Here is a 25,593-nt window from a genome sequence, read left to right on the forward strand (position 1 = left end):
CACAATGGTGTTACACAAAAAGTATTAAAGTCCTCTTTGATTCTGATGAGTTGAGAGGGGAAGTGTTAACTTTTATTTTCTGCAGTAGTAAGTGGAAGTTATTGACTCCACAGAAATAACCTAAAATCCAAAAATGTTTAAGAAACAGATAGAATGGACTCTGCTTTACACGTCTTTGCATAACCTTGAGAAAGTGGTGTAAATGTGCCTTTCTCTGTTTTCTCCATTCATGAAGTGTGTTGAAAAAACGATTATTCTCCCATCTCACAAGTCAAAGAGAGACTTCAAAAATAGTTAAAATGATAAAAATGGGATGATTTTGGAAAACCTACTGAATTCCTCAGAGATGAGCACAGTACATCTATACATATACATGCTATAAACCATGTTGCTGATTACCAGGAGACTTTAGTTAACACTTAGCAGCTGGTTTGCTACAGAAACACTCCCACTCTCCCCCAAATCCACTTTCTTCTCTCCAGCATGGAGAGGGACTCTCATTCTCCCTAAAATAGATGGGCTCTGGAAGTTGTTCCACCCCGGACAGGTCCCAGGTTCACAGGTTCTCACCCAGCCCTGGGTGGTGGGAGGAGGGGTAGTTTGAGAGTTGGGGCAGCTCTGTAACTGTTGGCAAAGAGATTCGAGTGTTAAACAGAAACAGAGAGAAAAAGAAGAAAAAAATATATTATAGGACAGATGAAAAAATACTCTCCACTTACCATTTCTGGTTTAAAAAAAAAAAAGGAATAGAAGGAAAGTGATAAGGGGAACCCAAGGATCGATTCTGGGCTGCTTGATAAAATGGAAATTAATCTCACTCACAGCCCCTAATCTGCTGGGTACTGGCAAGCCTCTCCTAAGGAAAAGAATTCAATATTTTTATAAATGTAGAAGCAGCGGCCCCTTAATCTGAAATTGGACAGCATGTGGGAAGAGAAGAGTCTGGTTAGCAGAATTTAAAATAGGTGGGAAGAAATGGAAAGCCTAAATCAGAGTTCAAGTTTAGAAAAAGTTAGAACCCAGCTTCATTTGCATTCCAACAAATATCTGGGACACCTTTGGTTTTGAGTCTTGGTAAACTTATAAACTTCCTTTGTTCTTTTGATCACCGTCCAACAATTTACCACTTGTTCCTAGCAGGGCATGGAATTTTTTAAGAGTTTCTTTTGCTTGTTTGATCCAAAGACTACAGTTCTCATCCACCTCAGTTTGTAAGTAGTATGAGGGGCCTGCATCGTACAGAATCTTGGATGGGAGAGCAGACCTTGGACGGGAAAAGGTCTTATCCACATCTGTGGTTGTCATTCATTAGCACCTGTATGCAGACAGAGACCAGCCCAGTAATTCAACATTGGAGTTGGCATCCTGTAAACTGGGAACTCACTTTGTTAATAATCACCATAAAAAATAAAGGGTGGAAAGAAGACATGTCTTGTTTATAATTTTAAAAGATAGAGAGGCAGACATCTAATCAAATATAGATTACAAACAGACATACAAAGGAAACGGCCGGCTTTAGAGAAAATGAGGAACATGAACCTCTCTGATTGAACTGCAGGATAAGAAAGCAGGCGTAGACTCATTTGCACCAGTGTACACAGGAGCCCACAGTGGATCACTGGCTTGACAGGGACCAGGCCAGATCTTTAGATCCTGGAACAATGGCAAGTTTACGGTGCCTTCCCCACACCCCAGCAATACCCTATCATAAGACACATGTAAAGAAATCCCACAATGCTCTGATTTTCCACACAACGTTATTTCTTAATGTTTTTCTCATTTTATGATGCCGTTTTTGGAAAGACTTAGGTTGCCTAATGGGTTCTCTAGTATTGGTAAGACTTGGTCATTTGCCCACAGTCAGGGAGCAGGTCCTTTTGAGCCCAAGGAAAAAGAATACTATCTAGCCCCAGCAAAAGTGGAAAGTCTGAGTAGACATCAAAGATGAATTAAAGATATGGGCTACCACGTCTGTACCAGTCACTCCCAAGGCTACTGAACTCATTCATTTTGGGTTCCCTTTTCAAGTTGGGGGTGGAGTGATCACTGGTGGGTGATCGCTGGGATCTCTTCCAGTTTGTTATAAATAGTCATGAATCTACAGGGTTCATGGAATGAGAACAAGAGGGAGAGGGGAGGAAAAAGAAGGGGCCCTACATGTGGCTTCACCTCCTCCTTCCCTTCAAATACCATTCTTACCATAACCTCAGGGTTCCTCCCACCCTAGGACCCTTTGTGCCCCTTCACTCTGGAGTTTTGCCCCAGGGCAGAGGTATCAACACTAGTTTATTGGAAGAGGGGGTGTCTCCACTTCTCCTGTATCAAGGCTGGGGGATGAGAAAAGTCTCATATTGGAAATCTGAATTCATTTCCCTATCGAAACATTATCATGCACCTTGGTTTAGCTTTGTATGTCTTTATCATTTTAAGGATCAAATAGGCTTTTGAGAGCATAACTTCTATTTAGAAGATTCCTTCAAAAAGAAGCTGCATTCGGAGTTCCAAATGACTGACCAGAAATAACTAGGAAGACTGCCTATACAGAGGAATGCTAGGGACTGTCTTTATATAAACAGCGATGCATCTAAGAAAATACTATGTGTGCCTATCAGTAGAGCAATAGCAGGTGTTGAGAATCTGGCCTACGTTTTTGAAAAAAAGTCATATATAAACTCTGATACAATGTAAAATGTACCCACTGCCAAAAGAGAGACCTCAAGTATTATATGGGATCTGAGGAGAGCGTTAGCTTCTCTGATTCTGTCTGTTTGCTCATTTTTGAAGGGAAGGAATTGATGAAGAAGAAAATATTTGACATGCACTCTGAAAAATAAGTAGAATTTCTATAAGAAATACGGCAGGAGAAGGGATTCTAGTCAGAGGGAATCAGCGTAAGCAAAGCTTAAAGGAAGAATAAAAAGAGGTGCATTTGGGAACTAGTAGGTCCAACTTGACTGGAATATGAGGCACAAGAAGTAAAGGGGGAAATGGTTTAAAAGGTAAACTCTGCCCAAACTGTTGAGATGCCACACACCACATGAACAGTCTGGATAGTTTATTTCTTTGGTACGTGAGAGAGAGCATTTCAATTTTCCCGAGGAGAAAAGAGTTATGACTGGGGAAGATTAATTTAAAGAAGAGAAGAAGCAAATCAAAGGGAAATATATGCAGTAATAGAATCAAAAAGCAAAATATTGGTACCTGTCTGGGTAAGGCGGACCTCTTTTCACTAACAAAGTATTTGTGTTAGTCTGGGTATGCTGAACTCTTTTCACCAACAATAAACTTAGGGCAACAGTAAAGGCGAGGTAGCAAGAAAAGAAAAAGTTCACCCTCGGTGAATACTTACCAAATTTTGCATTCATCCACTCCAGTAAATTATTTTAAAAATTTCGACATGCAAGTTAAGCCTCATGTGTTAGGGTCTGTCATAGCTTTAAATTTGAGTAAGGTCCAGGGAAGGAGGGAATCTTAAAGCTTTAAAGATGGCCCTGCCAGTGTCAGGGTGGTGGCATGGAAATGCAAAGCGGTGCTGATGAGTCATTACAAAGGTGAGCTAGCTCCACGAGACCACCACAGCGTGTAGGAGGAGAAGGTAAAGGGAACTCAAAGATGACTACTACATTTCATTTGGGGTGTCTAGTTACCAGTAAGGGAACAGGTAAGTCGGGAAGGAAGATGCAAGTGTATTTTCAGCCATGATGGCTTCAGGATTACAGAAGAATGTCTAGATGGAGAAGTTCAGCAGGGGGTTGAACAGGCACCTGGGAGAGAACCTAGACCTTGGGAGTCATCTATACACAGATCTCTGCGCTGACCCTGTGAGAATGGAGGAGTCCAAGAAAGAAAATAGAAGAGTGTGAGAGGAGAAGCAATGTTATTTTCCTTAAGAGTCATAGAATCTTCTTTTCCCATCTCATCCTAACAGAGTGAAAGCCTTGCTACCTGCTTATTATGTGTCTGGGAGGGAACTGGATGTAGATGCTGACGCAGTGAGGATGTGTGAGTAGGAGGTGGAGAGGCAGAGGAAGGGTACCAGAACACTGCGTCCATCGTTTGCCCAATGGCTCATGCAGGAACCTGGATTTTTCCTGGATACCATTACGGGCTCCTATGGCTGATAGGAAGTGTGCTCCCAGACTCCACAGGAAATAGGGTAACCTGTTTCCAAAGAGTGCCCACCCTTCTGTGGGGGCAGAATGTGATAACTGTGGGAAGAACAGGGAAGCTGAAAGCCATGAGTCGGAAGACATCTTAGTCGTAACTCAACCGTGGCAGGGAGGTGTCACCAAAGAGAAACAGATGGAGACATAAGTGGACCAGAGTCACCTCCAGTTGGTGAAGAACCCAACATAATGACCACATCATTCTCCTGCTTAAATCCCTTTCGTGGCTTCTTTTCATCTTAGTTTGAAGACCAAACTCCTTGGTGTAACTCACAAAAATCTGCACAATTACTACTGCTAGCTCACCAAACTCAACACGTGCATTTGCTCTGTGGCTCCAGGCATACTTCAACATTTCTAAACCTTTCTCAACTCTGTCCTGTCTCACAGCCTTCATACTTCCTTCTGCCTGGGATACTTCCCTCTCCACACAACCCCCAGGTTTGTCTACTTAACTCCCTCTTCTTCAGATTTCAACTCAAACTCCCCCTCCCCCCCACCACAGGTCAGGTCTCCTATGATCTATTATGATCTCACAGGAATCTTCACTTTCATAGCACTTATACTGGTTCATAATCATATATTTGTGGCTATCTGTTTCATGTTTCTCAACCTCACTAGAGAGTAAACTTCATGAAGACAAAGGTCATGTCTGTTGTTTTTACCATTACATAGCTAGAGCCTCATTAAGTACCTCACACTTAGTATGGTCAGTAAACATTTATTAAACGACTTGATCCAAAAGACACCGTCTCCAGCACTATAATGAGACAAATATCATTAGCCTTACGCCATCCATACCAATATTCCTCCTTTTTACTGATGGAATAGCCTGATGGTGGCGAAGCTCTAGAAATAAGATTTCAGCTTTCTTTAGAAACTAACATTTCTTAATATCTAAAAAGCTATTACAAATTCATAACATTAACTTTTTTTGGGGGGGGAGCCATGCCCCACGGCATGCGGGATCTTAGTTCCCTGACCAGGTGTCGAACCCGTGCCCCCTGCAATGGAAGCACTAAGTCCCAACCACTGGACCACCAGGGAAGTTCCACAAATTAATAACATTAACTTTAAAAATATTAACACATCAATAGAAAAAATGGACTAAATACATGACAGGTGCATACTTCACTGGCTAAGAAATACAAACGGTCATTAAACACACACAAGCATAAACTCCACTAGTAATCAAAGAACATAGGAAAGATAAGAACTACATATATTCTTATATATTCATTCAATTTCTTTTAGTAATTAAGAACTACTAGTCAGAATCTAAAAAACAAAACAAACAAACAAAACCAAACAGAAAAAGACTCATGGAGACAGAGAACAAACTGTTGTTCACAACAGAGGAGGGTGTTGGGGGTGGACAAAACAGGTGAAGGGGATTAAGAGGCACAAACTTCCAATTATAATTAAGTCACAGAGATGCAATAATATACAAAACAGGTAATATCGTCAATAATATTAAAGGGTGACAGATAGCTAGTCTTAGCACGCTGATCATCTCGTAATGTAGGTAAATGTCGAATCACTATGTTGTACACTCGAAACTAATATAATGTTGTATGTCAATTATATTTAAATTTTAAAAAAAGAACTGTACAAGTAATCCTTGACAGTTTTTACATGTAGAAATGAACAGAGAAGGAACTCCATTGTCTAGTAATGCCGTCCTGGTAGTGACTAAATCTCCTGCTTACAACAACTTTAAACAAAAAACAACGGATGAAATGATCGAAGTACCAACAAGGTAGGAAAGAATTACTACACCGAAGAAAAGAGAAAAGAACAACTCAAGAGAGAAAAGAGTCCCTGAAAGATGCTTTTGCTCTTTAGACATCTGTCAGGCTCTGAAAATTTTAACTTTCATTTTTACGGCCTCCCAGGTCAACAGGAATAGAAATCAAAGCCCTGTCTTCCAGAAAATAAGAATTCATTTGGAAATGCTTCCCACAAAAAAACATTTGGACTCCAAAGGATTACACATACTTCAAGTCAGCCCTTGCACAGTCTCATAGTCCAGAACTAACTTTTCAAAAACAATGAGCTAAGGAACACACACGTGTGTGCATGCACACACACACACACATATGCACACACACAACATGAGCAAGAACAGAAACCACAAAATGAAAAACAGATCCACTAAGACTTCAGAAATTGCAATAATCAGACTCATTATACGGCAGCAAAACCTTATCGTCCAAATCCAAGCAAAGTAGTATGAGAAAGGTAAAATGAAGGCCAACATTACTCAGACATAGAGGCAAAAATCCCAAACAAAATAGTTGCAAACCGAATCTAGTAATACATAAAACCACATACTATAGCAGCATCGAATTAGGTTTATCCAAGAAATGCAAGGTGGGTTTAACATTGGAAATATCTGAGCACTGAGATCAGAAATACCCAGGCATTTAATGGGTAAGACTCTTCCTCTGGACACACTTCAATAGATACTATGACTCTATTACATTTGCAGGTCTACAGTTGGCCATCCCTTTTCTACTAACTCCTTCTGGCTTTAGCTATGTTCATAAAATATTAATATATTCAATTATGTTATAGCAGAGGTTGTAAAGTGGAGACTTTGGGTCAAATTCAGCCCACAGTTGGTTTTTGTTTGGCCTGTGGTGTTTTAAAGAAAGTGAAGCCAACATTTACAAATTGAGAAATTTCAATAAATCCTGGTTTGGGGACTTCTTTCAAAAAACAGGAATATCTGGCAATAATGGCCCCTAGGTTTACCTGGAAACTATCAGCTACAGCTGAGGAATAGCTGCTCCTGTTAGATAAGGTATGTATTCTCCTGTTCACTGAGAACTCTGCCGGTCTGGCCACGTGTCACTTGCCATTAATCTGTATGTGTTCTTTTTTTCTCCCTCTTAGAGTAAACTTGAGAGAAAAATAAAACATGTGTTGTTCTGTCTTGCCGATGAGAGAAAAAAGGAAACTAGACAAAGAGAGGCCTATGTGTCAAAGAAAAGTAAAGGAAAGCACATGTTTTTGTGAAAGTGAAGCCTATCACTTCGTGTTCAGTATGTTAAACCTGGTCAGACCTGCCTGGATCTGCAGGCATACGTTTGCGACCTTTGGGTTATAGTCACGTCCAAATGGCATGGAGACAGTCTGCCTCATTCTAGGGACTGTCTACTTTTATATTCTGTTATGTGTTGACTTTACAATTTAACTTTCAGAACGCAGTCTTATTTCCCTAATTCCCTAGCTCCTGAGATGCACCTCTCTAGCCCCCAAATGCTGATAGTACTTACAAGTCACCATTGTTACTTATCATTTATCTTGAACTTAGACTGAAAAGCAGCTAACACCTCTGTTCTCTTTTCTCCCCTTGTTTCCTCCCCCCTCACCCCAAAATAAGCTGTTACCGAATCTGAGAAAAGAAAAATGTTGACAGGAATGTTTACACTGTGACCACAATATATAATAGTAAGCTGGTATCTCAAGTGGGAGTTGATTCTCATAAACATTTGTTCAAAATACATAAGTATTATTACGACATGTGAGGCGGTAACTAGACTTATTTTAGACTGTTTTGTCTAATGGACGGGTAATAGTTACTTTTCAAAATGTTGTCCCTGCTCTTTGGGGAAGTTATCACCAGTGACAATTATAATCTCACAATATGAAAAGCCAGCCCAAGCCTACAAAGCAAGACCATGTCTCTTCATCCATGTTTTCCCAATAAAGCAGTGAACCTCAGATTGAATGAGCCAATGAATGGACAAGCAGATGGTAAAGCCTGTTTCCAGTCTTGCTTCTTCTATTATAATACCATCATGTGGTATTTATAATAGGGCTTCTGTCCTGACATTTACTGATGCTGAAATACAGACTTCAAAAATTTTTTAATGGTATTTCAATCCAAGGCCCCAGAATTGTCTGCTTTCATTTAAAGACATATCCAGAATGCAGTTGACTTTCCTTTCGGTGAATACATTTGGAAAGAAGCTATAAAGATGGTATATACAAACGACTAGATGTCAAATTGGAGACGCTGTGCCAGAATACATGGTTTATATAGCTTGTACTCACAGGCTTGATTTCTTCTGTTTAGACTCAACCACGAGAGAGAGCAAGAGAGGGCCAGAAGTGTGTGTGTCTTATACAGTGAAGCTTGAATAGAGCAATATTTGTTTTAAGGGTTAGTTGTATAAACAGACATGAAAGCCATCTGTTTGCCCCATAAGTGCTACTTAAAATTTATAACAAAGGACAAAGTACATTTCAGCAGACAACAGAATATAGGTCAAGATCACACAATAGTTAGTACAGCAGCACTAGAATCCTAGGTGTCCCAAGTCAAAGTCCAAATCCAGTAGCCTGTAACATTTTGCAACAGGGAGTTAGAATCTGAGAATAAAATTGTATGCAGAGGGCTTCCCTGGTGGCGCAGTGGTTGAGAGTCCACCTGCCGATGTAGGGGACACGGGTTCGTGCTCCGGTCCAGGAAAATCCCACATGCCGTGGAGCGGCTGGGCCTGTGAGCCATGGCCGCTGAGCCTGCGCGTCTGGAGCCTGTGCTCCACAACGGGAGACGCCGCAACAGTGAGAGGCCCGCGTACCTCAAAAAAAAAAAAAATTGTATGCAGAAAGGTCAGTGTTTTAACTGTTAAGTTGTGTTTACCACTTTTAAGAAAGGTAGCAAGTATGCATAGTTCTTAGAATGGCAGTAGACGCTAGAGTGAACAAGTGACTCACAGAAGATATAAAGACACTCTGTTTCAGAGGCTTCCGGCAAGATAGCGGAACAGTAAGACGCGGAGATCACCTTCCTCCCCACAGATACACTAGAAATACATCTACGTGGAACAACTCCTACAGAACACCTACTGAACCCTGGCACAAGACCTCAGACCTCCCAAAAGGCAAGAAACTCCCCACGTACCTGGGTAGGGCAAAAGAAAAAAGAAAAAACAGAGACAAAAGGATACGAATGGGACCTGCACCAGTGGGAGAGAGCTGTGAAGGGGGAAATGTTTCCACACACCAGAAGCCCCTTCACGGGCGGAGACTGCGGCTGGCGGAGGGGGAAAGCTTTGGAGCCCCGGAGGAGAGCACAGCAACAGGGGTGCGGAGGGCAAAGCGGAGAGATTCCCGCACAGGGAATCGGTGCCGACCCGCACTCACCAGCCTGAGAGGCTTGTCTGCTCACCCGCTGGGGCGGGCGGGGCTGCGAGCTGAGGCTCGGGCTTCGGTCGGAGCGCTGGGAGAGGACTGGGGTTGGCGGCCTGAACACAGCCTGCAGGGGGTTAGTGCGCCATGGCTAGCCGGCAGGGAGTCCGGGGAAAAGTCTGGACCTGCCGAAGAGGCAGGAGACTTTTTCTTACCTCTTTGTTTCCTGGTGCGCGAGGAGAGGGGATTCAGAGCGCTGTTTGAAGGAGCTCCAGAGACGGGCGCGAGCCGCGGCTAAAAGCGCGCACCCCAGAGACGGGCATGAGACACTAAGGCTGCTGCTGCTGCCACCAGGAAGCCTGTGTGCGAGCACAGGTCACTATCCACACCCCCTTTCCGGGGAGCCTGTGCAGCCCGCCACTGCCAGGGTCCCGGGATCCGGGAACAACTCCTCCGGGAGAAAGGACGGCGTGCCTCAGGCTGGTGCAACGTCATGACGGCCTCTGCTGCCGCAGGCCCGCCCCGCACTCCGTGCCCCTCCCTCTCCGCGGCCTGAGTGAGCCAGAGCCCCCGAATCAGCGGCTCGTTTAACCCCGTCCTGTCTGAGCGAAGAACAAACGCCCTCCAGCGACCTACACGCAGAGGCGGGGCCACATCCAAAGCTGAGCCCCGGGAGCTGCGAGAACAAAGAAGAGAAAAGGAAATCTCTCCCAGCAGCCTCAGAAGCGGCGGATTAAAGCTCCACAATCAACCTGATGTACCTGCATCTGTGGAATACCTGAATAGACAACGAATCATCCCAAATTAAGGAGGTGGACTTTGAGAGCAAGATTTATGATTTTTTTCTGCTTTTCCTCTTTTTGTGAGTGTGTATGTGTATGCTTCTGTGTGAGATTTTGTCTGTATAGCTTTGCTTCCACCATTTGTCCTAGGCGTCTATCCGTCCGTTTTCTTTGTGTTTCTAACTTTTTTCTTTTTTTCTCTTAATAATTATTTTTTATTTCAATGACTTTATTATATTTTATCTTATTTTATTTTGCTTTAACTCCTTTTTTTCTTCCTTCCCTCCTTCCTTCCTTCCTCCCTCCATCCCTCCCTCCCTCCTTTCTTTCTTTCTGTCTTTCTCTCTTTCTACTTCTACTAATTCTTTCTTTCTACTTTTTCTCCCTTTTATTCTGAGCTGTGTGGATGAAAGGCTCTTGGTGCTGCAGCCAGGAGTCAGTGCTGTGCCTCTGAGGAGGGAGAGTCAACTTCAGGACACTGGTCCACAAGAGACCTCCCAGCTCCACATAATATCAAACGGTGAAAATCTCCCAGAGATCTCCATCTCAACACCAGCACCCAGCTTCACTCAACGACCAGCAAGCTACAGTGCTGGACATCCTATACCAAACAACTAGCAAGACATGAACACAACATTACCCATTAGCAGAGAGGCTGCCTAAAATCATAATAAGTCCACAGACACACCCAAACACACCACCAGACGTGGACCTGCCCACCAGAAAGACAAGATCCAGCCTCATCCACCAGAACACAGGCACTAGTCCCCTCCACCAGGAAGCCTACACAACCCACTGAACAAACCTTAGCCACTGGGGACAGACACCAAAAACAACGGGAACTACGAACCTGCAGTCTGCAAAAAGGAGACCCCAAACACAGTAAGATAAGCAAAATGAGAAGACAGAAAAACACACAGCAGATGAAGAAGAAAGATAAAAACCAACCAGACCTAACAAATGAAGAGGAAATAGGCAGTCTACCTGAAAAAGAATTCAGAGTAATGATGATCCAAAATCATGGAAATAGAATAGACAAAATGCAAGAAACATTTAACAACGACCTAGAAGAACTAAAGATGAAACAAAGAATGATGAACAACACAATAAATGATATGAAAAATACTCTAGATGGGATCAATAGCAGAATAACTGAGGCAGACGAACGGATAAGTGACCTGGAAGATAAAATAGTGGAAATAGCTACTGCAGAGCAGAATAAAGAAAAAAGAATGAAAAGAACTGAGGACAGTCTCAGAGACCTCTGGGACAACATCAAACGTGCCAACATTCGAATTACAGGCGTTCCAGAAGAAGAAGAGAAAAAGAAAGGGACTGAGAAAATATTTGAAGAGATTATAGTTGAAAACTTCCCAAATATGGGAAAGGAAATAGTAATCAAGTCCAGGAGGCACAGAGAGTCCCATACAGGATAAATCCAAGGAGAAACACACCAAGACACACATTAATCTAACTGTCAAAAATTAAATACAAAGAAAACATATTAAAAGCAGCAAGGGAAAAACAACAAATAACACACAAGGGAATGCACATAAGGTTAACAGCTGATCTTTCAGCAGAAACTCTGCAAGCCAAAAGGTACTGGCAGGACATATTTAAAGTGATGAAGGAGAAAAACCTGCAACCAAGAGTACTCTACCCAGCAAGGATCTCATTCAGATTTGATGGAGAAATTAAAACCTTTACAGACAAGCAAAAGCTGAGAGAGTTCAGCACCACCAAACCAGCTTTACAACAACTGCTAAAGGAACTTCTCTAGGCAAGAAACAAAAGAGAAGGCAAAGACCTACAATAACGAACCCAAAACAATTAAGAAAATGGGAATAGGAACATACATATCGATAAATACCTTAAATGTAAATGGACTAAATGCTCCCACCAAAAGACACAGATTGGCTGAATGGATACAAAAACAAGACCCATATATTTGCTGTCTACAAGAGACCCACTTCAGACCTAGAGACACATACAGACTGAAAGTGAGGAGATGGAAAATATATTCCATGCAAATGGAAACCAAAGGAAAGCTGGAGTAGCATTTTTCATATCAGACAAAATAGACTTTAAAATAAAGACTATTAGAAGAGACAAAGAAGGACACTACATAATGATCAAGGGATCAACCCAAGAAGAAGATATAACAATGGTAAATATTTATGCACCCAACATAGGAGCACCTCAATACATAAGGCAAATACTAACAGCCATAAAAGGGGAAATCGACAGTAACACATTCATAGTAGGGGACTTTAACACCCCACTTTCAAAAATGGACAGATCATCCAAAATGAAAATAAATAAGGAGACACAAGCTTTAAATAATATATTAAACAAGATGGATTTAATTGATATTTATAGGACATTCCATCCAAAAACAACAGAATACACATTTTTCTCAAGTGCGCATGGAACATTCTCCAGGATAGATCATATCTTGGGTCACAGATCAAGTCTTGGTAAATTTAAGAAAATTGAAATTGTATCAAGTATCTTTTCCGACCACAACGCTATAAGACTAGATATCATTTACAGGAAAAGGTCTTTAAAAAATGCAAACACAAGGAGGCTAAACAATACACTACTTAATAATGAACTGATCACTGAAGAAATCAAAGAGGAAATCAAAAAATACCTAGAAACAAAGGACAATGGAGACACGACGACCCAAAACCTATGGGATGCAGCAAAAGCAGTTCTAAGAGGGAAGTTTATAGCAATACAATCCTACCTTAAGAAACAGGAAACATCTCGAATAAACAACCTAACTTTGCACCTAAAGCAATTAGAGAAAGAAGAACAAAAAATCCCCAAAGTTAGCAGAAGGAAAGAAATCATAAAAATCAGATCAGAAATAAATGAAAAAGAAATGAAGGACACGATAGCAAAGATCAGTAAAACTAAAAGCTGGTTCTTTGAGAAGATAAACAAAATTGATAAACCATTAGCCAGACTCATCAAGAAAGAAAGGGAGAAGACTTCAATCAATAGAATTAGAAATGAAAAAGGAGAAGTAACAACTGACACTGCAGAAATACAAAAGATCATGAGAGATTACTACAAGCAACTGTATGCCAATAAAATGGACAACCTGGAAGAAATGCACAAATTCTTAGAAATGCACAACTGGCCAAGACTGAATCAGGAAGAAACAGAAAATATGAACAGACCAATCACAAGCACTGAAATTGAAACTGTGATTAAAAATCTTCCAACAAACAAAAGCCCAGGACCAGATGGCTTCACAGGAGAATTCTATCAAACATTTAGAGAAGAGCTAACACCTATCCTTCTCAAACTCTTCCAACATATAGCAGAGGGAGGAACACTCCAAAACTCATTCTACAAGGCCACCATCACCTTGCTACCAAAACCAGACAAGGATGTCACAAAGAAAGAAAACTACAGGCCAATATCACTGATGAACATAGATACAAAAATCCACAACAAAATACTAACAAACAGAATCCAACAGCACATTAAACGGATCATACACCATGATCAAGTGGGGTTTATTTCAGGAATGCAAGGATTCTTCAATATACACAAACCAATCAACATGATACACCATATTAACAAATTGAAGGAGAAAAACCATATGATTATCTCAATAGATGCAGAGAAAGCTTTGACAAAATCCAACACCCATTTATGATAAAAACCCTGAAGAAAGTAGACATAGAGGGAACTTTCCTAAACATAATAAAGGCCATATATGACAAGCCCACAGCCAACATCGTCCTCAATGGTGAAAAACTGAAAGCATTTCCACTAAGATCAGGAACAAGACAAGGTTGCCCACTCTCACCACTCTTATTCAACATAATTTTGGAAGTTTTAGCCACAGCAATCAGAGAAGAAAAGGAAATAAAAGGAATCCAAATCGGAAAAGAAGAAGTAAAGCTGTCACTGTTTGCAGATGACATGATACTATAGAGAATCCTAAAGATGCTACCAGAAAACTACTAGAGCTAATCAGTGATTTTGGTAAAGTAGCAGGATACAAAATTAATGCACAGAAATCTCTGGCATTCCTATACACTAATGATGAAAAATCTGAAAGTGAAATCAAGAGAACACTCCCATTTACCATTGCAACAAAAAGAATAAGATATCTAGGAATAAACCTACCTAAGGAGACAAAAGACCTGTATGCAGAAAATTATAAGACGCTGATGAAAGAAATTAAAGATGATACAAATAGATGGAGAGATATACCATGTTCTTGGATTGGAAGAATCAACATTGTGAAAATGACTCTACTACCCAAAGCAATCTACAGATTCAATGCAATCCCTATCAAACTACCACTGGTATTTTTCACAGAACTAGAACAAAAAATTTCACAATTTGTATGGAAACACAAAAGACCCTGAATAGCCAAAGCAATCCTGAGAATGAAAAACGGAGCTGGAGGAATCAGGCTCCCTGACTTCAGACTATACTACAAAGCTACAGTAATCAAGACAGTATGGTACTGGCACAAAAACAGAAAGATCAATGGAACAGGATAGAAAGCCCAGAGATAAACCCACACACATATGGTCACCTTATCTTTGATAAAGGAGGCAGGAATGTACAGTGGAGAAAGGACAGCCTCTTCAATAAGTGGTGCTCGGAAAACCGGACAGGTACATGTAAAAGTATGAGATTAGATAACACCCTAACACCATACACAAAAATAAGCTCAAAATGGATTAAAGACCTAAATGTAAGGCCAGACAGTATCAATCTCTTAGAGAAAAACATAGGCAGAACACTCTATGACGTAAATCACAGCAAGATCCTTTCTGACCCACCTCCTAGAGAAATGGAAATAAAAACAAAAATAAACAAATGGGAGCTAATGAAACTTCAAAGCTTTTGCACAGCAAAGGAAACCATAAACAAATCAAAAGACAGCCCTCAGAATGGGAGAAAATACTTGCAGATGAAGGAACTGACAAAGGACTAATCTCCAAAATTTATAAGCAGCTCATGCAGCTCAATAACATAAAAACAAACAACCCAATCCAAAAATGGGCAGAAGACCTAAATAGACATTTCTCCAAAGAAGATATACAGACTGCCAACAAACACATGAAAGAAAGCTCAACATCATTAATCATTAGAGAAATGCAAATCAAAACTACAATGAGATATCATCTCACACCAGTCAGAAAGGCCATCATCAAAAAATCTAGAAAAAATAAATGCTGGAGAGGGTGTGGAGAAAAGGGAACCCTCCTGCACTGCTGGTGGGAATGTAAATTGATACAGCCACTGTGGAGAACAGTATGGACGTTCCTTAAAAAACTACAAATAGAACTACCATATGACCCAGCAATCCCACTACTGGGCACATACCCTCAGAAAACCATAATTCAAAAAGGGTCATGTACCCAAATGTTCATTGCAGCTCTATTTACAATAGCCCGGAGATGGAAACAACCTAAGTGTCCATCATTGGATGAATGGATAAAGAAGATGTGGCACATATATATACGATGTAATATTATTCAGCCATAAAAAGAAACGAAATTGAGGTATTTGTAATGAGGTGGATAGACCTAGAGTCTGTCATACAGAGTGAAGTAACTCAGAAAGAGAAAGACAAATACCGTATGATAACACATATATATGGAATTTAAGAAAATAAAATGTCATGAAGAACCTAGGGGTAAGACAGGAATAAAGACACAGACCTACTAGAGAATGGACTTGAGGATATGGGGAGGGGGAAACGTAAGCTGTGAGAAAGCGAGAGAGAGGCATGGACATATATACACCACCAAATGTAAAGTAGATAGCTAGTGGGAAGCAGCCGCATAGCACAGGGAGATCAGCTCGGTGCTTTGTGACTGCCTGGAGGGGTGGGATAGGGAGGGTGGGAGGGAGGGAGATGCAAGAGGGAAGAGATATGGGAACATATGTATAACTGATTCACTTTGTTATAAAGCAGAAACTAACACACCATTGTAAAGCAATTATACTCCAATAAAGATGTAAAAAAAAAAAAAAGAAGATATAAAGAGGTTACTAAGTGGACACACCAGTGTTTTTAACTGCAAATACTAATTCAAGTAAATTTTCCCCTAAAATCTGAAAAAGTAGCTGCATCACCCAAGATGTTCACGGTATTAACAAAACAACTTCTCCAATAACAGTCCTGTGTGCTCTGAGAGAAAAACTTTCCACCTCATAATAAGTGTGCAGAACATTCCAAATGTGCAAATTAGATATAGACTATTTCACGAATGTGATATTAAGAAAGGTCATGTTGAGGACTTCCCTGGTGCTCCAAGGGTTAAGAATCCGTCTTGTAATGCAGGCCAGGGGAACTAAGATCCCACGTACCGCGGGGCAACTAAGCCCGCGTGCCGCAACTACTGAGCCCACACGTTACAAATAGAGAGAAGCCTGCATGCTGCAACGAAAGATCTCGTATGCCACAACTAAGACCCGACACAGCCAAAAAATAAATATTAAAAAAAAACTCATTGAGCTGTACACTTAAGATTTGGATACTTTAATTACTTCATTATATGTATGTTCTAATTCAATAAAAAAGGGGTGAACAGACACACAAAATGAAAGGTCATGTTGGCAATATTAGAATAGAAACACTGATTCCTTGTACATAGGTGTTACATATGTTTTAGGAAATAGTCCCTTTATTTGGAGACAGTTTAAAAAGTAAATTAAGGAGCCCCTCCAGATGTCATTAAGAAGCCAGATTAGAATAAAATTGAAATGAAATAAACTTAAATTACAACATATTTGAAAACGTGTGATATGAGAAGGGAAGTAGGAATTAATCAACCAGTGATAATTATGGAGCTTACAATTTTGTCATTGTGTCCCTAGCGATGTATAGGAAAAAGATATAGTAACATTTTGACCAAGGAGGTGTGTAGTAAACCAGGTAGATTTGGTTGAGGTCAAGTATGACAAAACATTTCCCAGGTTATGACAGCCAGTATCTCTAAAAAAACAAATAATTTCCTTTCCGATCACTTCTACAACCAACCTTCTGGCCTTAATTCAGTCTCCCTGGTAAGTTCATCTACCAGGGAGAAAATGTATTGATAGGCCATTAGGAATATTTGGCCCATTTGGCAGTTATAACTATAAAGTAAATTAATAAATTGTCTTTTAGGCGCACCTTAGTGTCCTGCAAGTTTTATTAAATTGTCTCAAATATCCAATGTCCTTATCACCTTCAGTGAGTATACTCGCAACGCCTCAAATCATAAGCTTAAAGGGCAGATCTTGAACTGTGGTAACCTCACTAGGAGACACAGCCCAGGGGGCCCAGCCTGGATAGGTTGTTAGTGTCTAATCAGAATCGTTATAATCACCAGGCCCAGAGCTCATGTTTACCACTTGCTGTATGCATTTCTTAATAACTCAGCCAAGGTCAACAGTGTCTCCTGCAAGTCTTCTCATCAATCCAGAGAGAGTTTTCTCATGTGAGTGCTTCCACTGTATGATTTTGTGATCATCCCACTTTCACCTCTAAGAATGGGGGACGGGGAGGAAGGAAGAGGGAAGGAGGGAGAGGAGAAGGGAAGGGTGGTTGGGAGGAAGAAGGGGAAAGAGAGGGAAGGGAGAAATGAAGAGAGGTAAAAAGGAAGAGAGAGAGGCAGGAAGGGGAGAGGGAGTGGGAGAGGGAAGGAAAGAAGGAAAGGAAAGGAGTATGAGTTCAGGAGCCTCAGCTCAAGTTTGAATCCTAGGTCTACTCCTTACTAGCTGTGTGAACTTGACCAAGGAACTATCTTAGTCATTTAGTGTCCTCATCTGAATAATGGAGATAATAGGATTTACTTCCTATCATGTGGGGATTAGAGTTACTACGTAAAAATACTTAGGACGGTGCCTGACACATTGTGAACGGTTTCACATTTTATTCCTAATAAATTTTCTAATCGACTGCACTTCTGCATTTTGCTATAGAAACTGAGAAACTGTAAAAATCCTAAAACCAATTTCTCAAGTGCAGCAAATAAAGCCCAATGCCCACTGATTAGGAAAACAATACTTATTTCTGTAAATATAAAAATAACAGGGCTTCCCTGGTGGCGCAGTGGCTGAGAGTCCGCCTGCCGATGCAGGGGACACGAGTTCGTGCCCCGGTCCGGGAAAATCCCATATGCCACGGAGCGGCTGGGCCCGTGAGCCACGGCCGCTGAGCCTACGCCTCCGGAGCCTGTGCTCCGCAACGGGAGAGATCACAACAGTAAGAGGCCCGCGTACCGCAAAAAAATAAATAAATAAAAAATAACAGGTGAGGCTGTGCTTGTTAAATTTTAATGTGCATAGGAATCAACTGGGCATCTTGTTAAAATGCAGATTCTGATTCCATTGGCCTGAGGCAAGGAGAGTCTGCATTTCTTACAAGTTCCCAGGTGATGTCGGTGCTGCTGGTCTGTGGGCCACACTTTGAGTAGCCAGACTGTAGACAGTTTGATTCAAAGGGAAAAAAATAATAGGAGGAAGGAAGTAAAATAGAATAATATATTTAAAATGCTAGGGGAATGGCCACCAGTGGGGAGTACTCCATAATCAGCTGTATTATTGTTGCTCAGAAGGCATTCTAGGCATGCCTTAGATTGCACAATACATTTATTTCAAATATGTGTTATACATGTGTATATGTGTGTATATATGTATATAAACTGCATTTGTTTACGTTTTGTTCATGCTTAACTGCACTTAGGGAGCATCTTATTGAAAAAAAATCCTGCCAATACTTTTGTTATGAGAATCATTAGCTAATTTACTGATAGTTTATTTACATATTATTTAGAATACAAAATTAATATATTCTCATTGGAAAAATTCAATTATCTCAGAAGCCTATTCATTTAAAATGGAAAATTCCCCACTTCGCCCTTAAAAGTTCTAAGCTCCTAGGCTAGTAACTATTAAGAGTTTGGTGTGACACTTTAAAATATTTTTTATTCTTATATATCCATATAAGATTGTTTTTCAGAAAATCTACACCACTATAATGCAACTTACTTTTTCCTCAAAGATATATCAAACATCTTTCCATGTTAATATGTAGAAATTCACCTCCTTTTCAGTGATTGCACAGTATTCCAACATACTATGACTCATTTACCCATTCCCTATTGCTGTGCTTCTGGGATGTCTCCAATTACTTGCTATGACAAATAATGCTATGAAGAATTTTCTTATACCCGTCTTTGTATAGGTGTCTGAACACATCTGTAATGTGGTTTTTGGAGTGAAATTGTTGTGAAGGATACAGACCACTGAATTTTGAGAATTGCCAAATTGCTTTTCAAAAAGTCTTCTACCACTGTTCCAGGAGCCTGCCCTGCTTCCGTGCACACTGTAAAACGGTCATTTGCAATCACTTTAACTTCTTCATAATCTGACAGGAAAAGGTCATCCCTTTATTATTTTAACTTTCATTTTCTTAATCACTAGTGAGATTTACTATCTTTTATAATGTCACTAGCCATTTCAATTTCTTCTATGAATTGCTTGTTCTTATCACTTGCCAATTTTTCTCCTGGGTAACCTTTTCCTTTTTCCTTCTTTTTTTTTTATAAGAGCTCTCTGTATATTGGATATTATACTTCTGATATACATATTACATTTTTTATGGTTAAGATTTTGTTGGCTTGCTGTCTTTAATGGGGTATGTTATTGTACAGAAATTTTTACAGAATCAAGCATTTCACTCTGGATTCTTTTTTTCTATGTTTTTTTAATGTTTTATTTCTTGCTTAGAGGCTTTTCCCTTCCCCCAAATAATAAAATATTCTCCCACTTTTTTCTAGTAATTTCATTTGTTTTAGTTTTAATGTTTACATCTTTAATCATGATGTATATCAAATTGTTTTTAAAAATACACTTGCATGAGGCTTTTACCACTGGAATTATGGTTTAGTCAATACTATATTATTATTGCTACAAGAAAGGGTTAGAGAAGCTTATCAATGTAAAATATCTGGATAGCCTAAAAAGGATAGGCCAGTGGTCCTAGCCTTTTCTAGGACCTACATTTTCTAAATGTAACTTTTATTCAACCTATTTTCATATCGACACCCCAAGTCAACTGTCATCAAACATTACTGCAAATTAATATTCTGAATTATTACACGTTGGTTCTGCCCGTATGTGATTCACTTTCATATTGCTGAGTCAGTGCTTCAGAAATAAAACTCTCTTCATTCAGGTCTCTGCTTAAATATCATCTCCTTAAAGGGACTTTCCATGGCCATCCTATCAAACCTCAGCTCCCTCCATCCTTTTGTTCTGGTTTCTTTTTACAGTTCTCACTGCTACTTGAAAAAATTACATTAGACAGGCTTGTCTATTACTTGTCTCACCAGGAGGGTGGGGCTTTATCTCATTCACCACTATACCTCTAGCATCTAGAACAACTCAGGTATGTTGAATAAATTACCAAAGAATAAATTAACCAAAGATATTACCAGATCTTGAAAGGTATGTCAAGATGTTAACATATCAAGTCAAAAACAAAAGGACTAGGTATGCTTCAAGTGGTGACTCTTTAGTTGGGTCAGTCACTGGATTTAGTGCCAGTAACTATGTGCTAAGGAAAATAACAAATTAAAGAACATGTATGCTTGCCTGATCTAGGAATTCACTTTACCTTAAAAAATAAAATTCCTCCCTAAAAATTGAACCATCCAGTTTGCCTGTTTCTACACTTTATTCCTTACAAGCCCCGATCGGGGGCTTGTTAAATACATTAAAGGATATTTATATAATGGAATTCTAAGCAGCCATTAAAAAAGATGTGATATAAGCATAATTATTAATATGAAAGTTTAGGGTGAAATAGCATGCAACATAATCCCATTTTCAGAAAAAGAAAATATCTATTACATGTGTGAGTGTAAACACATTCTCTGGAGAGATCTACATCAGAATACCAACACTGATTATCTCTAGGTAATGGGATTAGATTTGAATTTTATATATTTTTTATTCTCTGTATTTTCTCATTTCTCTAAAATAAACACGTATTACTTACGTGAAAAGGAGAAATTGTTTTGGGGTGGAAGACCGTAGTAGTGTGTGAAGTGGGTTTGCACACAGCACCCACATCGACCTCGTCCTCCATCCTTGGAGTGCCTTCCTACTCTGCAGACTGAAGAGTTAAAAACCAATTTCCATACACTACCAAATGTAAAATAGATAGCTAGTGGGAAGCAGCCGCATAGCACAGGGAGATCAGCTCAGTGGTTTGTGACCACCTAGAGGGGTGGGATAGGGAGGGTGGGAGGGAAGGAGATGCAAGTGGGAAGAGATATGGGGACATGTGTATGTATAACTGATTCACTTTGTTATAAAGCAGAAACTGACACACCATCGTAAAGCAATTATACTCCAATAAAGATGCCAAAAAAGAAAAAAAACAACTTCCCAGACTCCCTATGCAGAAAACCTAACGTAAGACTTGGAAGTGACAAATAAGGCAGAAGCCATCTCCATGGCATGTGCAGCCAGGGAGAGGTGGCAGTTTTCTGCTTTCCCGTGTATGGTCACTGGGCGCCTGCAGACAGTGTGGCAGGTCCCCACTCCCAGAACACAACCTCTGCAGCCTGTTCTAACGTCAGAAACCCCACTGGCGAACCCCTTGGCCGCTGCAGTAGTAGCAGTTGCCCTGGTGGGCCAGTTAACGTGTGTTTTGCTGGAGTCTTTTCTGGGGACCCAAACTTGAGCCCATTTCTCCATACCTTCCAATGATTTTGTAAGGAACTAAGTAGTTTCAAAATTCCCAATATTAATTCCCATTCCTCTTAAAATAGCTAGAGTGGTTTGTTTCCTGCAAGTAAGTCATCAATGATACAAAAAAGGTAAATTGTGTATCATCAACTTTAAAAATAACGTATACTACACAAATCTATTTCAGAATGTGGAGAGGGCATGTGAGACTAACATACAAAAACGTGGGGAAAAAGGATCACTAAGTACACTAACATGTTAATGTAGTCATCTCTGGTGGTAGAACTATGGGTAATTTAAATTTCATTTTGCTTATCTTTAAGTTTTCTTTTCTTTTTTTTTTTTTTAAGGGAAAACCTTAAAAGCCATGGTTTTTTTTTTTTGAAACAAAAACAGAATCCTCTTACGGGAAAAGAGCAACTTCTGAATGTATCCTGAAATGTTTTAGGCAACTAGGATTAGTAACTAAAGGTATTAATCTGCATGTAACACTGTAGCACACACAGGAGTATGTATCATGGTCTAAGTAGGGGAGCAAGTCCCCATGGTTCATGATCTCAGAACAAATATTTGTCTATTCTAGTGACACAGTCAAGCTGACTGCTCTCTGCTAGAAAAAGGGCAGCTATCTTGGGAACTAAACATATGAAATTGAGACTAGCCAGTACCGCAGCTGTTGGTGAGCTTTCTTTGTTTAAAACAGCAGAAGTATATCCCTTAGAATTGGCTATTTTAAAAGGCATAAAACAGAACGGAAGTGCCTTCACCTACCCAATCATTAAATGAGATTTCAGAAAAGAAAGGGCAAAAGTGAAATGAGCAAATGACTTTCTTTTAAACATTTCTTTAAAAAAATTTTTTTCCCACGTAACTAACACGTATTTCTGAATTGCTCTTTATTCCTCCATTTTCTCTACCCACTAGCTTCATGACACAGGACGCAGAAAAGGATGTCATACTTCTTTATTCACTGGCAGAAATTATCATGAAGGGTCACAATGCATCTGCAATCATCAAGGAAGCAGATAAAATAAACCATTCTTACTATGCAAATGCCTATCAAGGAATTGTATTAGAATTAGATTAATAAGAAAATATCCTTATATCTATTAACTCAGTGATTTTATAAAGCTAATTTTTATTTAGTTATTTATTTACTTTTTGGCCTAAAACAACATAAATTTATTCTCTTACAGTTTTGGAGGTCAGTCCAAAATGAGTCTCACTGAGCCAAAACTAAGATGTCAGCAGGGCTATGTTCCTTTCCAGAGGCTCTAGGGGAAAACCCCTTGCCTTGCCTTTTCCAGAATAAAGCTAATTTTTAAATGTCATTTGATACTAGCTACTTGTATTAAAAGCATCTTTCAATGACAAGTTTTTAATTTTCATGAACACTAATTTTAGATCTTTTATCGTTGTTCTCTGTCACCTAAGATATTCACCTCTGTTTCCTCTAAAAAGCTTTGTATTTTAGCTATCACATTTAGGTCTGTCATCCATCTCAAATTCATTTTTGTGAGGTAGGGAATCATGGTCCATTTTTTTCCATGGGGATATTTAGCTGTTCCGGCTCCATTTGTTGAAAAGATTTCCCTTCTCTGTTGGATTGCTTTGCTACCTGTGTCAAAAATCAAGTGACCATATAAATGTAGATTTGTTTTTCAGCTCTCTCTTCTATCCCACTGAGGTATTTGTTGATCCTTAATGCCAGTATCACACCGTCCTTGATTACTGGATACTACCTACTACAATACTCCTTGTATTGCTTTACAAAATTTAAGACTCTACAAAAGAGGGTATATAAATTAAGTTGAAATAAATGTATGGGCTCAAGATGAGCTTCAAATAATCCTTATGAAATCACTGTTATACTGTATCATGGCTTTGAAAACACTCCATAATCACTATCGTTTCCAAAGTGAAATATATTTACCCACAAATGAAAAACTACAAATTCTTCATGACCTTCAACTGAAATTACGTATGAAAAATATTTCATTAATTTTACTATTCAACTTCCCACCAGGTCTTCCCCACATTAGTTAAAAATACCACAGTGTAGTAAGCCTAAAAACAATCCTTAGGCAGTGTGCTCGGTGGTCCCGAGGATCTCTGTCTCTTGCTTCAACCGTGTTTGGACGGAACAGACCCAGGGACGCCCCTTGTTCCAGCCTCTGACCACCCTCCAACCTTTTTTCCCGTCTTAACTTTTGGAATCAGCCACACAGCTATCCTCGGCCACCAGGCCCGGACAACTCCATTTTTTCAGCTTAACTCCTTATTAAGCCATCAACTGGGAGCTCCAGGATTCCTCAGAATGATTCCACCCAGGTGGAGGCTGTCCTCCACGGCCTGTCCAACATGCGTCTGTAGGCCTCCTACACCTACCTCTCTCTGGGCTTCCATTTCCAACGAAGCGTTGTGCCTCTGGGGGGCGTGGGCCACTGCTTCTGCGAATCCGCGGAGGAGCAGCGCGAGGGCGCCGAGCGACCCTTGAAAATGCAAAACCAGTGCAGCCACCTGGCCGTCTTCCAGGACCTGCAGAAGCCGTCCCAAGAGGAGTGGCATAAAACCCAGGACGCTCCAGAAGCCGCTGTGTTCATGGAGAAGAACCTGAATCAGGCCCTCGTGGACCTGCATGCCCTGGGTTCTGCCCGCGCACAGCCCCGCCTCTGTGACTTCTTGGAGGGCCACGCCCTAGATGAGCAGGTGAAACTCATCAAGAAGATGGGCGACCACCTGACTAAGCTCCGCAGGCTGTCTGGTCCCCAGGCTGGGCTGGGCCAGTATCTCTTCGAAAGGCTCATCCTCAAGCACGACGAGAAGCCTCCAAAGTCCAGTGGCCTTTGAGGAGCCCCTCTGGTGTCAGGGCTTCTGCCTGAAGCAGCTCTCGGCAGCAAGTAGGCACTTTTTTTTTTTTTTTTTGCGGTAGACGGGCCTCTCACTGCTGTGGTCTCTCCCGTTGCGGAGCACAGGCTCCGGACGCGCAGGTTCAGCGGCCATGGCTCACGGGCCGAGCCGCTCCGCGGCATGTGGGATCTTCCCGGACCGGGGCACGAACCCGTGTCCCCTGCATCGGCAGACGGACTCTCAACCACTGCGCCACCAGGGAAGCCCAGTAGGCACCTTTTTAACCACGGTGGAGCCCTCTCCCAACCCTTGGACCAAATGGAAACAATAAAGCTTTTTACAGGAAAAAAAAAAATTCACGTGTTTGAAACTAGAGGATGCATACACAGTCTCTCTACATGTTTAAACTTTTCTATAATAAAATATTAAAGTCATGTATCAATTTCAGAAAGGTACCTAGTAAAGAAAAAAGATTATTTCCTTTACAAACATAAGTTTTATAAAATTTCCTTTAAAGTTTAACTTGGAAAAGAAGATTAAGAGCAAGAATACAATATTATTTTATAAAATAAAAAACAAAGCAACTCCCAATTCCATTGCGGGCAAACGATAAATGGCTCTTCGAAACTACTGGGCTGTACTAATTTTGTTCAAATTGGCAAAGAAGGATCCTCCACCACCACCATCATCCTTTTTTAAAAAAAGCAGATAGCCTGAATTGCTAAACCCCCAATTCTTTATAAAGATAGTTTAACAGCTTGAAAAAATGTTGCCAAACTGAGAGTGGCACCAAAAATCTTTAAGATTTACAATCTGTTCTTAACCTAAAATTTTGCTTTGATGCATAATACACCTTCCTGAAATAATTCTACAATACAAAAATAATCCCAAACACTGAAAAAAGTTTGCTAAAATAAAATTGG

General features: G+C 40.3%; 1 pseudogene; it reads left to right on the forward strand.

Moving 5' to 3' along the window:
* LOC138414180 (ferritin light chain pseudogene) overlaps positions 1–24,946 on the forward strand; it is a 49,228-nt pseudogene extending 24,282 nt beyond the window's left edge.
* Positions 24,947–25,593: the final 647 nt, after the last annotated feature.

Source organism: Delphinus delphis, chromosome 1 (assembly GCF_949987515.2).
Source record: "Delphinus delphis chromosome 1, mDelDel1.2, whole genome shotgun sequence".
NCBI lineage: Eukaryota > Metazoa > Chordata > Mammalia > Artiodactyla > Delphinidae > Delphinus > Delphinus delphis.